The sequence below is a fragment of the Herpailurus yagouaroundi genome, unplaced genomic scaffold (genome assembly GCF_014898765.1).
Source record: "Herpailurus yagouaroundi ecotype Mexico unplaced genomic scaffold, PumYag 197, whole genome shotgun sequence".
Classification (NCBI taxonomy): domain Eukaryota; kingdom Metazoa; phylum Chordata; class Mammalia; order Carnivora; family Felidae; genus Herpailurus; species Herpailurus yagouaroundi.
The window spans coordinates 12,389,817-12,400,392 of record NW_024412428.1 but is presented as its reverse complement, the minus strand read 5'-3'; the positions used below and the strand labels follow the sequence as shown (position 1 = coordinate 12,400,392).

The window sequence follows — 10,576 nt, the reverse complement described above, 5'->3', positions numbered from 1 at the left end:
GTTTTTTGTTACCTCAGGGACCCCAAGAGCATTATCTTTGGGGAATTAAAACAAGAGAATTGGACTAAACATTTCTAAGATTTCTTCCAGGTCTAAAACATTAATAAGTCTACAGAAAGCCCTGTTTTCAATTCTTTTAAATCATGACTGTAGAATGTATATAATAGATAATTTCAGTGTCTTTCAGGCAACATGAGAAAAGTCCATAAATAGAATAAGATTGTAATGGTTAATTTTGTTTCAACTTGAGTGGGTTATGGGATGATCAGATATTCGGTCAAACATTTTTGGGGTGTACCTGTGAGGGTATTTCTGGATGATAGTATCATTTGAATCTGTAGACTGAATAAAGCAGATTGCCCTCCTTAATGTGGTGGCCCTCACCCAATTCTCTGAAGACTTGAATAGAACAAAAGTGCTAACCTCCCCTGAGTAAGAGGGCACTCCTCCTGTCTGATGGTTGATTTGAGATGTTAGTGTTTTCCTACCTTTGGAATGAAAATAAAATGTAAGCTCTTCTTGGGTCTCAAGTATGCTGGATTTTGGACTGGAACTTAGGCTATCAGCTCTCCTGCTTCTCAGGTGTTTGGACTTGAACTGGAGCTATATCATTGGCTCTTCTGGGTCTCCAGATTACTTATTATAATATATCTTAGGACTTCTCAGCCTCCATAATGACATAAACCAATTCCTTATAATAAACTTCTATCTCTATGTCTGCCTCTCTCTCTCTATAGGTAGATAGATAGATAGATAGATAGATAGATGCATGCATATTATATATATATTAGTTGTTATATATTATTTCTAACGTCTGTATTTTAGTTCAAATATAACTTTTATGAGTTTCATTTCTCTGGAGAATCCTGACTGAACACAGATCATTACAAAAGAGGAATAAGCAAGGCTTAATAATTTCCCACCTTCTCTGGAACTATTAAGACTTTCCCTGCTAATTTTGTAGAGTGAACAATCTCCACAAGAACTAGGATTCAATTTATAGCAAGCTTTCTAGATCATGGAGCAACCAGTGAGCCACATCAGAAATTACAGATAACCAGAGTTCCTCTGGTACTTAAGTTAGAGTTTCCTGGAACTCCAGGGCTATTAGCCACTAAATCCTGGTCTATGGGTCCTTAACACCATGGAACACTTTCCAAAACACTGAACCTCCAATCTGCAGTGTGTCTTTCTTTTTTAATAGGCTGTTCAGCAGATACTCATCCTTCTTATAAAATAAATGCTGAACTAGTCAATTTAACTTTTTTTCTTTTCAGATAAACACAGTGCAAATCAATCTTAGTGGAAATATTTGGGGGAGTTCTTTGAGTAGTTTAATACTTGATTATTTTACCCTCTCTGACTTTCAGCATATCCTTAGAAAGAGAATGAAATTTTATTATCTAGAATTCTTTTTTCCAAACACATTAAAGGCTTTCCATTATAGGAGCTGTCAGGGAGAAAGTAACATATAACATCAGCATGCCATAAAAAAGAGAAAGAATTTTTTTTTGTGATACTCTGATTCCCAAATACTTTTCAAAGATTTGTGAAAGGCCTTGAGTGTAACATAAGATATAGCAGAAGAATTATTTCTGACTACAGGCTTTTCTTGCTTTTTAATAGGATTTAAATTGGATCACTGACCTAAAATATTCATTTTGAAAATTATTTCATAAAAAAATAAGAAGATTTAATAGTTGATGCTTTTAACTATGGTCTTTAGAGACAGCCAAGTGATATTAAAGCTTGTTCTTCATTGTCTTTTTGTTCTAAATAATCCCTATCAGGATGATTACTGCTAACATTTGAATTAACCATAGAAGCAATTAATTCTATTCATATTAGAATGAATTAAATCTATAAGAACTCTTCATTCTAAAATTTTACATGACAATTATATGATGTCTCCTTCACTAAGAAAAGTATTTTTGGCTGTGGCTTTAAGTGTATTTTTTAAATGAGCTACATTCACAATTAACTTTTCATCTATCTTATTTGTCTTGGGGAGATTTAATTCTTGATATGTACTAACTTGGGGCAGTAAAATATGTCTCAGGATTTATCATTTCTTTAGAACAAATGGCAAATATAGCAATCTCAAGATTTCTGGTCTAGGTTTAGGGGTAACAAAGATATGAGAACTAAGAAGAAAATAGAATTTCCCCTTCTAAATAATCTTCCTTTCATGGTGCCAAACAGTTGAGGGATAGAACATATTACCCTAAGCCTTTACCTGACACATGATTAGGATGAGATTTCAATAAGTCATTACTGAGGACTTAGTGCCACACTGGTACTGTGAGTAACAGAAATAGAGATTGAGAGTGAACTAAGAAATAGATCTTTCAAAAGAGGAAAAATGTGTAATTAAAAAACAGAAGTCAACAGTGAGAAAGACTGAAGAGTTATGGCCGACTCTATAATTAGAGACTTACATTTCCATAGAAAGTAGTGATCAGCACATATAGTGAACCTGAGAAGGTTCTACGTGAACCTGAGAAGGCCACATTCGGTCATATTTAGATTCTGGGTATGTCCTGTAGGTCCAGTTCCAATGTGTGTCTACTACTGGGCTTACTACTAGAAAAACCAACACTTTTAGCTTGAAGGTCAGTAACACAGAAAATGGAAATTTCCTTATATATCAGTTTATCCAACTTTCAATCTCTTTTGATTTACTGACCATAAGCCAAATAAATAAGAATCACATATTAGAGAATGGTTGCAATTTAGATTCATGCATAGAATTTTAAGGTCTTGTGGCAATACACAGAGTTGAGTCACAAGCCAAACCCTATATTCTGAGGATGTGATTAATGTGCCACTTATACAAACAAAATCATAATCAACCAACAGATTAAGTACCACTATATGCACAGCTTCATATATAATAACAAACAGAAGCCACAGTTCCTTAAGGACAGTATGAATTTGATATTAAGAACAGAAGTAATTAGTGTCATACAACTAATCATAGCAGGAGTTAAGAGAAGGGCAAGGTCAGGTTGAGTTTAAGATTCCTTGTAGTCTTTTCCCATTAGCCCATAAATGTGGACTGCCTTATCAGGTCAGACATTTACCAAAGTAAGTTTTCCAATCATTATTCTGTGTGTGTGTGTGTGTGTGTGTGTGTGTGTGTGTGTGTGTGTAAAAGGTCAGATTTGGTGAAGAATGGTACAGGGTCATTTGAGTTGATTATTAACAGTCACTAGAAAGTCAATCAACAGTATTTAGTGTGTACTTACTTTGTGTGAGATACTGAGCTTGCTATTTTAACAGTCATCTTTATGCTCTACATTGACCATGTAGAAATCTGCTTCAGTCACGAATATCCTTAAGTTGCCATCAAACTGGAATAGAGATATTGTTAAAAACTTATGGATGACTTTTTCTTGCCATTGAGATTTTTATTTTGTACTTAATGAAAGAGGTCTTTCAGACTTGGATTTTTGTCATATGTCACTCTTATGCATACAAAAAAAAGAGAATATAAGTAAACGAAATTGGTTAGGATATTTCTAAGGTAAAAACAACTACATCACAATTGTCACTGACTTTCAGCAATTGTCAGACTATCCTGATTTCAAAGATGTTAAAATGTGAAAAGAAAAGGATAAACAACAACAAATAACATGCACCCATGTATACACTACCTTGCTTAAGCTATAGGACAGTTCCCAACATCATTAAAGCCCCCTATATACACTTCCCTTGTCACACTTTCCTCCTTCCCACATAAGATAACTACTACCCTGAATTTTTTATTCAGCATCCCCTTGTTTTTCTCTACAGTTTTATCTAATATATACCCAAAGCATATATATATTGTTGAGTCATATTTTTCAACATAGCTTGGCTCTGAGGAGTCCTACCAAGATCTGTTTAGGCCAGCATTGTTATCCCAGCCTATTTGACCATGGGAAATGTGCTCAACGTAGCATCTATTAATTTCTGAGGAAATACTGTTCTGAGGAATTCACCTGGGAAACATTGGCATGTCAAATGTAGAAGGAATTGCTGAGAGGAAAGGGTGGATGGGCAGATTGAGGCCAGATTGTAGAAGGGCCTAAATGGCACAGGAGGGATTTGGATTTTGTCCTGATGGTGTCAGAACCATCTGGTCTGTTTTAAAGGACATGGTATGATCTGACCTGTGCTTCAGGAGAGTTTCTCTGGAACCAGGAAGATGGATTAATGTGGAATGAGACTGGAGGTGGGAAAACTAATTAGAAGACAAATAGCAGTCGTCCAGTGAAAGGTGATTAGGGTATGAGCTAGGCCAGAGGCAGCAGTTAGAAAAGATATAAATGGGTAGAGGGGGGACAGCTGAAGTTACCAAAGTTGGTAAAGGTCAGGGGTGAGGAGATGAATGCTTAAGAGACAATTGAGAGGACTTGAGCTTAGGTGACAAAAAAAGTAAGTGGTACCTTAAGAAAAACAGAAAAGGAAAGTCAGGAAGAAAACCTTCTAAATTTTTTAGAAAAAAAATATTGCTTATTTTGGACATAGAATAAGATACAACCATCCAATCATTCAATAATTTTAAGTGTCAAGCATCATGGCTGACTAAGAGGTCCCTTGTTTGTACGTCCTTCAACAATAACAATTTGGTATCTACTCACAGACAAAAGTGTCTATATGGGAGCTGTGGAATCCAGCACCATATGCCAGGGCACCCGGGAGGAATCTCATCCATTCATGCATCAGATAATAGGGATATAGACTCACTCCTGGTTGTGGACATTGCAATGGCCCATGAACCAGCTCCAGCCCCTCTCGGCTACGGTCCAGAGGCCCTGGACAACACAGTTCAACAAGAGACCTTCTGTGGAAGTCTAGATTTCCAGCAGAGAAATTCCAGCACACCGCTGGAGCAAAACTATAGGTGTTTGGACATGATGGAGACAGCAGTTAGTAAAGAATGAAGAAGGTGACTACTACTTAAAATGTGAAGACAGCAGGGCACCTGGGCGGCTCGGTTGGTTGGGCATCCGACTTTGGCTCGGGTCATGATCTCACAGCTTGTGGGTTCGGGCCCCGTATCGGGCTCTGTGTTGACAGCTGAGAGCCTGGAGCCTGCTTCGGATTCTGTGTCTCCCCCTCTCTGCCCCTTCCCCAGCTCACATACACTCTCTCTGTCAAAAATGAATAAACATTTTTTTTTTTAAATGTGAAGACAGCAATGTAAGACTTCAAGGAATATGGTGGTGATGGTTACAAAACAATATGAAAGTACTTAATACCACTGAATTGTACACTTACAAATAGTTAATATAGCAAATTTTAGATGTGTTTCACCTCAATTTAAAAAATTGGAGAAAATTAAATGTATGCCTGTTTCCTCCCCACCTTATTTTCCTTTCCTCCCTCCCTCCCTTCTTTCCTTCCTTGTGGGAACCAAGCAAAAAGAAAACCAAGTCTGGGATCTTTCTAAGCACAGGACCCTATGTAACTGCACAGGTGATACAGTCATGAACCAGCCTTGCCAGAGTATCTCCTCATAAAATATTTTATTAATTAGAGGAAAGGAAAAAAGCAAATTTACTTTGGAGAAACTAGGCAGCAGACATCATCTTAACCACATAATTAAAGTTAATACCACAGGTAATATGATAAGTTGACATTGTGTGCCACCAGATAGGACATAATAAGAAGAACACAGGGCCACTTCTGTGGTATTTCAGTCAAAGATGAAAAACCTGAGTCTAATCATGAGGAAACATTGAACAAACCTAAACTGAAGGAAGCCTATAAAATGGTGTATATTTAAAAAGACAAGGCCATGACAGTGAAAGAAAATTGAAGAACTGCTCCAGTTTGAAAGAGACTCAGGAGACATGACATAGGTGCAACATGTGATCCTACACTGGGCTGCCTTACCATGAAGGATGTTATTGAGATGACAGATGAAACTTGGTTGAGCTCTTGGGCAAAGAGAATGTGGGAGTTATTTTGTACTATTCTTTCAGTATAACTTTTTTAGAAGTTAGAATTATTTCAAAAGAAAAAGAAAAAAAATGGAAATTCACCATGACAAAATTAAGTAAATAAATAAATACTCCTTAAAAAAAAAAAACTTTTATTTATTTATTTTAAAGTTTATTTAAGTAATCTCTGTACTCAGTGTGGGGCTTGAACTTATGACCCCGAGATCAAGAGTCACAAGCTCCACAGATTGAGACCCAGGCATCCCCCAAAATAAATATTCCTGTGTGAGTTTGGGTTTCCCAAAAAACAGAACCAGTGCCAGTATCCTGGGTACAGTATTTATCTGGGAGGTGATACCAGGATGGCTATTATGAAAAAGACAAAAGATAACAGAATTTTCTTCATGGAAAGAAGGAATTCTTGTGTAGTGCAGCCACTATGGAAAACAGTATGGAGGTTCCTTAAATAATTAAAAATAGAATTAACATATTATATAGCAATCTCACTTCTGGGTACATATTCAAAGGAAATGAAACCAGCATCTTGAAATGATATCTGCATTCCCCTGTTCATTGCAACATTATTCACAACAGCCCAGATATGGAAACTACTTCTGTGTCTATGTATGAACAGATAAAGAAAATGTGAGATATATACACAATGGAATATTATTCAGCCATGAGAAAGAAGGAAATTCTGTCATTTGCAACAACATGGATGGACCTTGAAAGCATTATGCTAAGTGTGGTAAGTCAGTCAGAGAAAGACAAATACTGTATCATATCACTTGTCTAAAAAACCCAAATGCATAGAAGCAGACTAGAATGTTGGTTACCAGGAAGTGGGGGCGGGGAAGAACAGAGAGGTGTTGGTCAAAGGATACAAACTTCTATTTATAAGATGAATAAGTTCTGGGGATGTAATATATACCATGGTGCTTACAGTTAACACTACTATAGTATATACTTGAAAGTTACTAAGAGAACAGATCTTAAATGTTCTCAATACAAAAAAGAAGTGGTAGTTATATAGGTAATGGAAGGGCTAACTAATGCTACTGTGGTGACCATTTTGCAACATATAAGTGTTATACAACATGTTGCACACTTTAAATTTACTCAATGTTATATACCAAGCAATGCACTACATGCTGAGTACACAATTATGAAAAAGACAAAGGTCTTGTCAAGACAAAGGTCTTGAATATGAGGTAAAATTTACCACAATGATTTTAGAATGTTCAAGTTCAAATAATATTTCATAAATAAGTATCTTTAACAAGGTGAAAATGAGACTGATATTTTAAAAAATAGTCTTGCTTGGGGCACCTGGGTGGCTCAGTCGGTTAAGCATCCGACTTCGGCTCAGGTCATGATCTTGCGGCTTGTGAGTTCAAGCCCCACGTCAGGCTCTGTGCTGACAGAAATTTATAAAATATATTAAATTAAAAAAAATTTTAAGTAAAAAAAGTAATCTTGTATGCATACACCCCCACAAATGTGAAATCAGTGAAGAAAAAGACAGATAAGTGTAATAAACGTGGATATCCACAAGATAAAACAGAAGTAAATATCTGTTTCTTTGCTTAATTGGAAGAGCGGTGCATAACTGGAAGATGAAATGAGATACTGAGTTTCTATTTTGGGGAGAAAACCAATGAGTTATCACCAAGAAATGACAGCACAGGGACCTAACAAGGAAACTTAGGACACCAAACCACTCCCCACATCACAAAGGTAATGAATCCCCGAACAGGGCCCCAGGCAAAATGGGACTACCCTCCCTGGAGGTCAAAGCTGGGAGACCAAGAACAAAATGTAAATCTTTTCTTGTGTTTGCATAAATATGCAAATCCAATCAGGAGTGTTTAAGAACTTCTAGGGTACATACTGGAGATGTCCTGGAGCCAGCATGCACCAGCTCAGGAGGGCCTATTGCTAAATTTTCAGGAATTTTGCAATCCAGTTTTTAAAAATACACATTACTAAACAATAAATTATATATACTTACAACTAAGTTTCATTTTTAAAAAAGGGCAATTAATACTTAAAATTTATTACTCACCAATTATATTATAAACTGTACTATTATCCTGTGCTCTTGAGGTTTTTTGAGGTTTTTACATCTACTCTTACCTGTATGGTAGAAATATGATGACATATGACTGCATGTCTCTGCCCAACGCCATGCTTGGCCACATCACGTTGGTAAGTTGGAATTGGTCAAGGTAGGAGTACTTAAAACATAGAAATTAGCAAATGCTACAAATCAGGCTTGGTTCCTTGTTTTGCTGGCGGTCTAGACTTCCGTAAGTAATGAAGTACCTTAGGCTGAAGAAGTCAAGCAGCTAGCCCAAAGTGACACCACTAGTAAGGGCCAAGTTTTGGTGCTGGGCATTCTGGCTCCACAGTCATGGAACTTAGCCAGATTTTACCATGATAGAATCACACCGGCTTGAGATAGGGTCAGCCTTATGTTTGAGCAAGCAAGGAGGCTAATTCTAATAGGACCTGAGAATCTCATCATGCTCTACAAGCCTCTAAACATTGCCCTGTGTTTCTTCAATCACATTCACCCTGTCTCCTACCTATCTGTTCACCATTCTTTACCTGGCCTGACACTCCCTCCATCAGTGTTACTCTGTGTAACTACTGTTGTCTTACATTTGAAAAGTATGACATTTTATAAATGTACTCATGGCAAGGTAGGGGTCAGGGTCTGGGGTGTGGGTGGACATTTCTCTGCTAGGGAAGAAGTCTCCTCAGTGCTCTTCTCACTAAGCAGCTTCAAATAATCCATGAATTATTTGCTTTTTTAAAAGTTGCAAAGACTGACTCTAAAGTTTTAAACTGTAAGGAAATACATTCATGAAAGTAGAGGTTGCTGGGGGTGGAAGAGGGGCACAAAGGCACTAACTCAGGGCCATAGGTCTAAGGTGGTTGCCTTAAGTGAGGCAGGCCCCTTTGAAGGAGTCACTGATGGAACTACTGAAGAAAAATGGACAGGAAAGGAAATAGGGAAATAGGAATAATGTGGGCCAACATTCAATTTTGCAAACCTTATAGTTTTAATTGGGGTAGAAAGATTATAAGATGCCTCTAGGTTGAGACAGCCTTTCTTTAACTCTTAAGGCCCTATGGTTTCAGATGGGTAGAACCTTCATGCTAGCATGAGGAGGGTCCATATTCCTTAATTCTGACTTCTAGAGTCCTGGTTTTTATATTCTCTTTGACCATTTTTTTTTAACTTTCCCTAATTTTTGTCTTAGATCTAATTAACCTACCTATTTCTCTGCCAACAAGGCAATCTTCTCCAAGGGCCAGCAAATTGCTATATTTAAGATGCCTCAACTATTTGTAAATGTTCAGTCAATACTATTTTGTCAATTACTATCTTGATGGCATCATCAGATTTTTTTTAAATTCATTTGAATTGCTTGCATAATCATTTGACCAAAATGTTTTGATTGTTTTATACCAGGTAGGCATATTCAAATAATGTTATTGAATTATCTCTTATTTGTTTTTTCCTTTTTTTTTCCAGATTGAATTGTCCTGATATCTTTAACTTCTATGCCAAGAAAGTATTTTCTGGTGTCTTTTGTTCCTTGCATTCTTGTGAACCTTCTCACAATATTCATATCCTTCATGGTTGGGATATAGAACTTTAGCCAAGTCTATACGATGCAAAAATTCCAACATAATACAAAGGCCAAAAATTCATATATTTCCAAATACATGTACTCTGGGTATGTGTGTATGCACATGTGTATATATAAGTGTTTATATGAATATATTTGACATTGCAGAAAAAGAGCATCTGGCATTTTCATCCAGATGTTTGACATTATGTAGTTACTATAATCCAGCCAGCTGTGTGCTTCAGGTCACTTTTTTTTTTTCTTTTTTGTTCATTGATGGGTGTAACATGCAGATAATCAAAAGATTTGTTGCAATCACAACAGAGAAAATCTATCATTCCTCCTTGATCTACCATATTAGATTAGCTTAAAAGGATTTGGTTTTAAGTAGAACACATTAGTCATTATCCACTAAGTACCTTCTTGTCTTCAAGTTATTTGCAAATTGATTATATCAGGGTTTCTGCCAGTATTTTCTTAAGTATCCAAGTGAAGGTTACTTGTCTGTTCTGCTTGTTATATGACTCGTGACTTCATTTAGTCTTCTACTGGTGACAAATTTCCCTGTTAACACTTCAAGATAAAACCTTTAGGGAACCTGACATATGAATAAAAAGAATGCATTAAAACCAAGGTTGGTGGAGTTGTTTCTATTATTAGAGTTCCTACATATGAAATTCTGCCAGTATTTCAAATGCATACTGAATGCTGAAAATTACCATTGCCATTCTTGGTCGTGTATTTAATATCAGACTTAGCAAGTAAGATTGTGAAAGATTCTTACTTTACAACTTTTTATAACCATGAAACATAGTGGACTCTTCAGTTTTTTTAAATGACCATGACCTAGAAGGACCAAAAAGTGGAAAATTATAATTTCTAGGGTTTTTTACTTTATGTATGAATTAAATTTACATATAACAGAGCCAATGTTATTTCATGAATTTTGTGATTGATATACAATAATATGCCATCCCCTAAGATATGTGTCTGCACTTAAAAATT

General features: G+C 36.3%; 1 long non-coding RNA gene across 1 annotated transcript; it reads left to right on the top strand.

Annotated features, from left to right (window-relative positions):
* Window positions 1-6,400: 6,400 nt before the first annotated feature.
* On the top strand, window positions 6,401-10,204 carry LOC121012845 (uncharacterized). Its single transcript, XR_005782356.1, has 3 exons — window positions 6,401-6,678; window positions 7,528-7,667; window positions 9,475-10,204. It is a non-coding gene; the product is annotated as an uncharacterized LOC121012845 (long non-coding RNA).
* The last annotated feature ends 372 nt before the right edge of the window (window positions 10,205-10,576 follow it).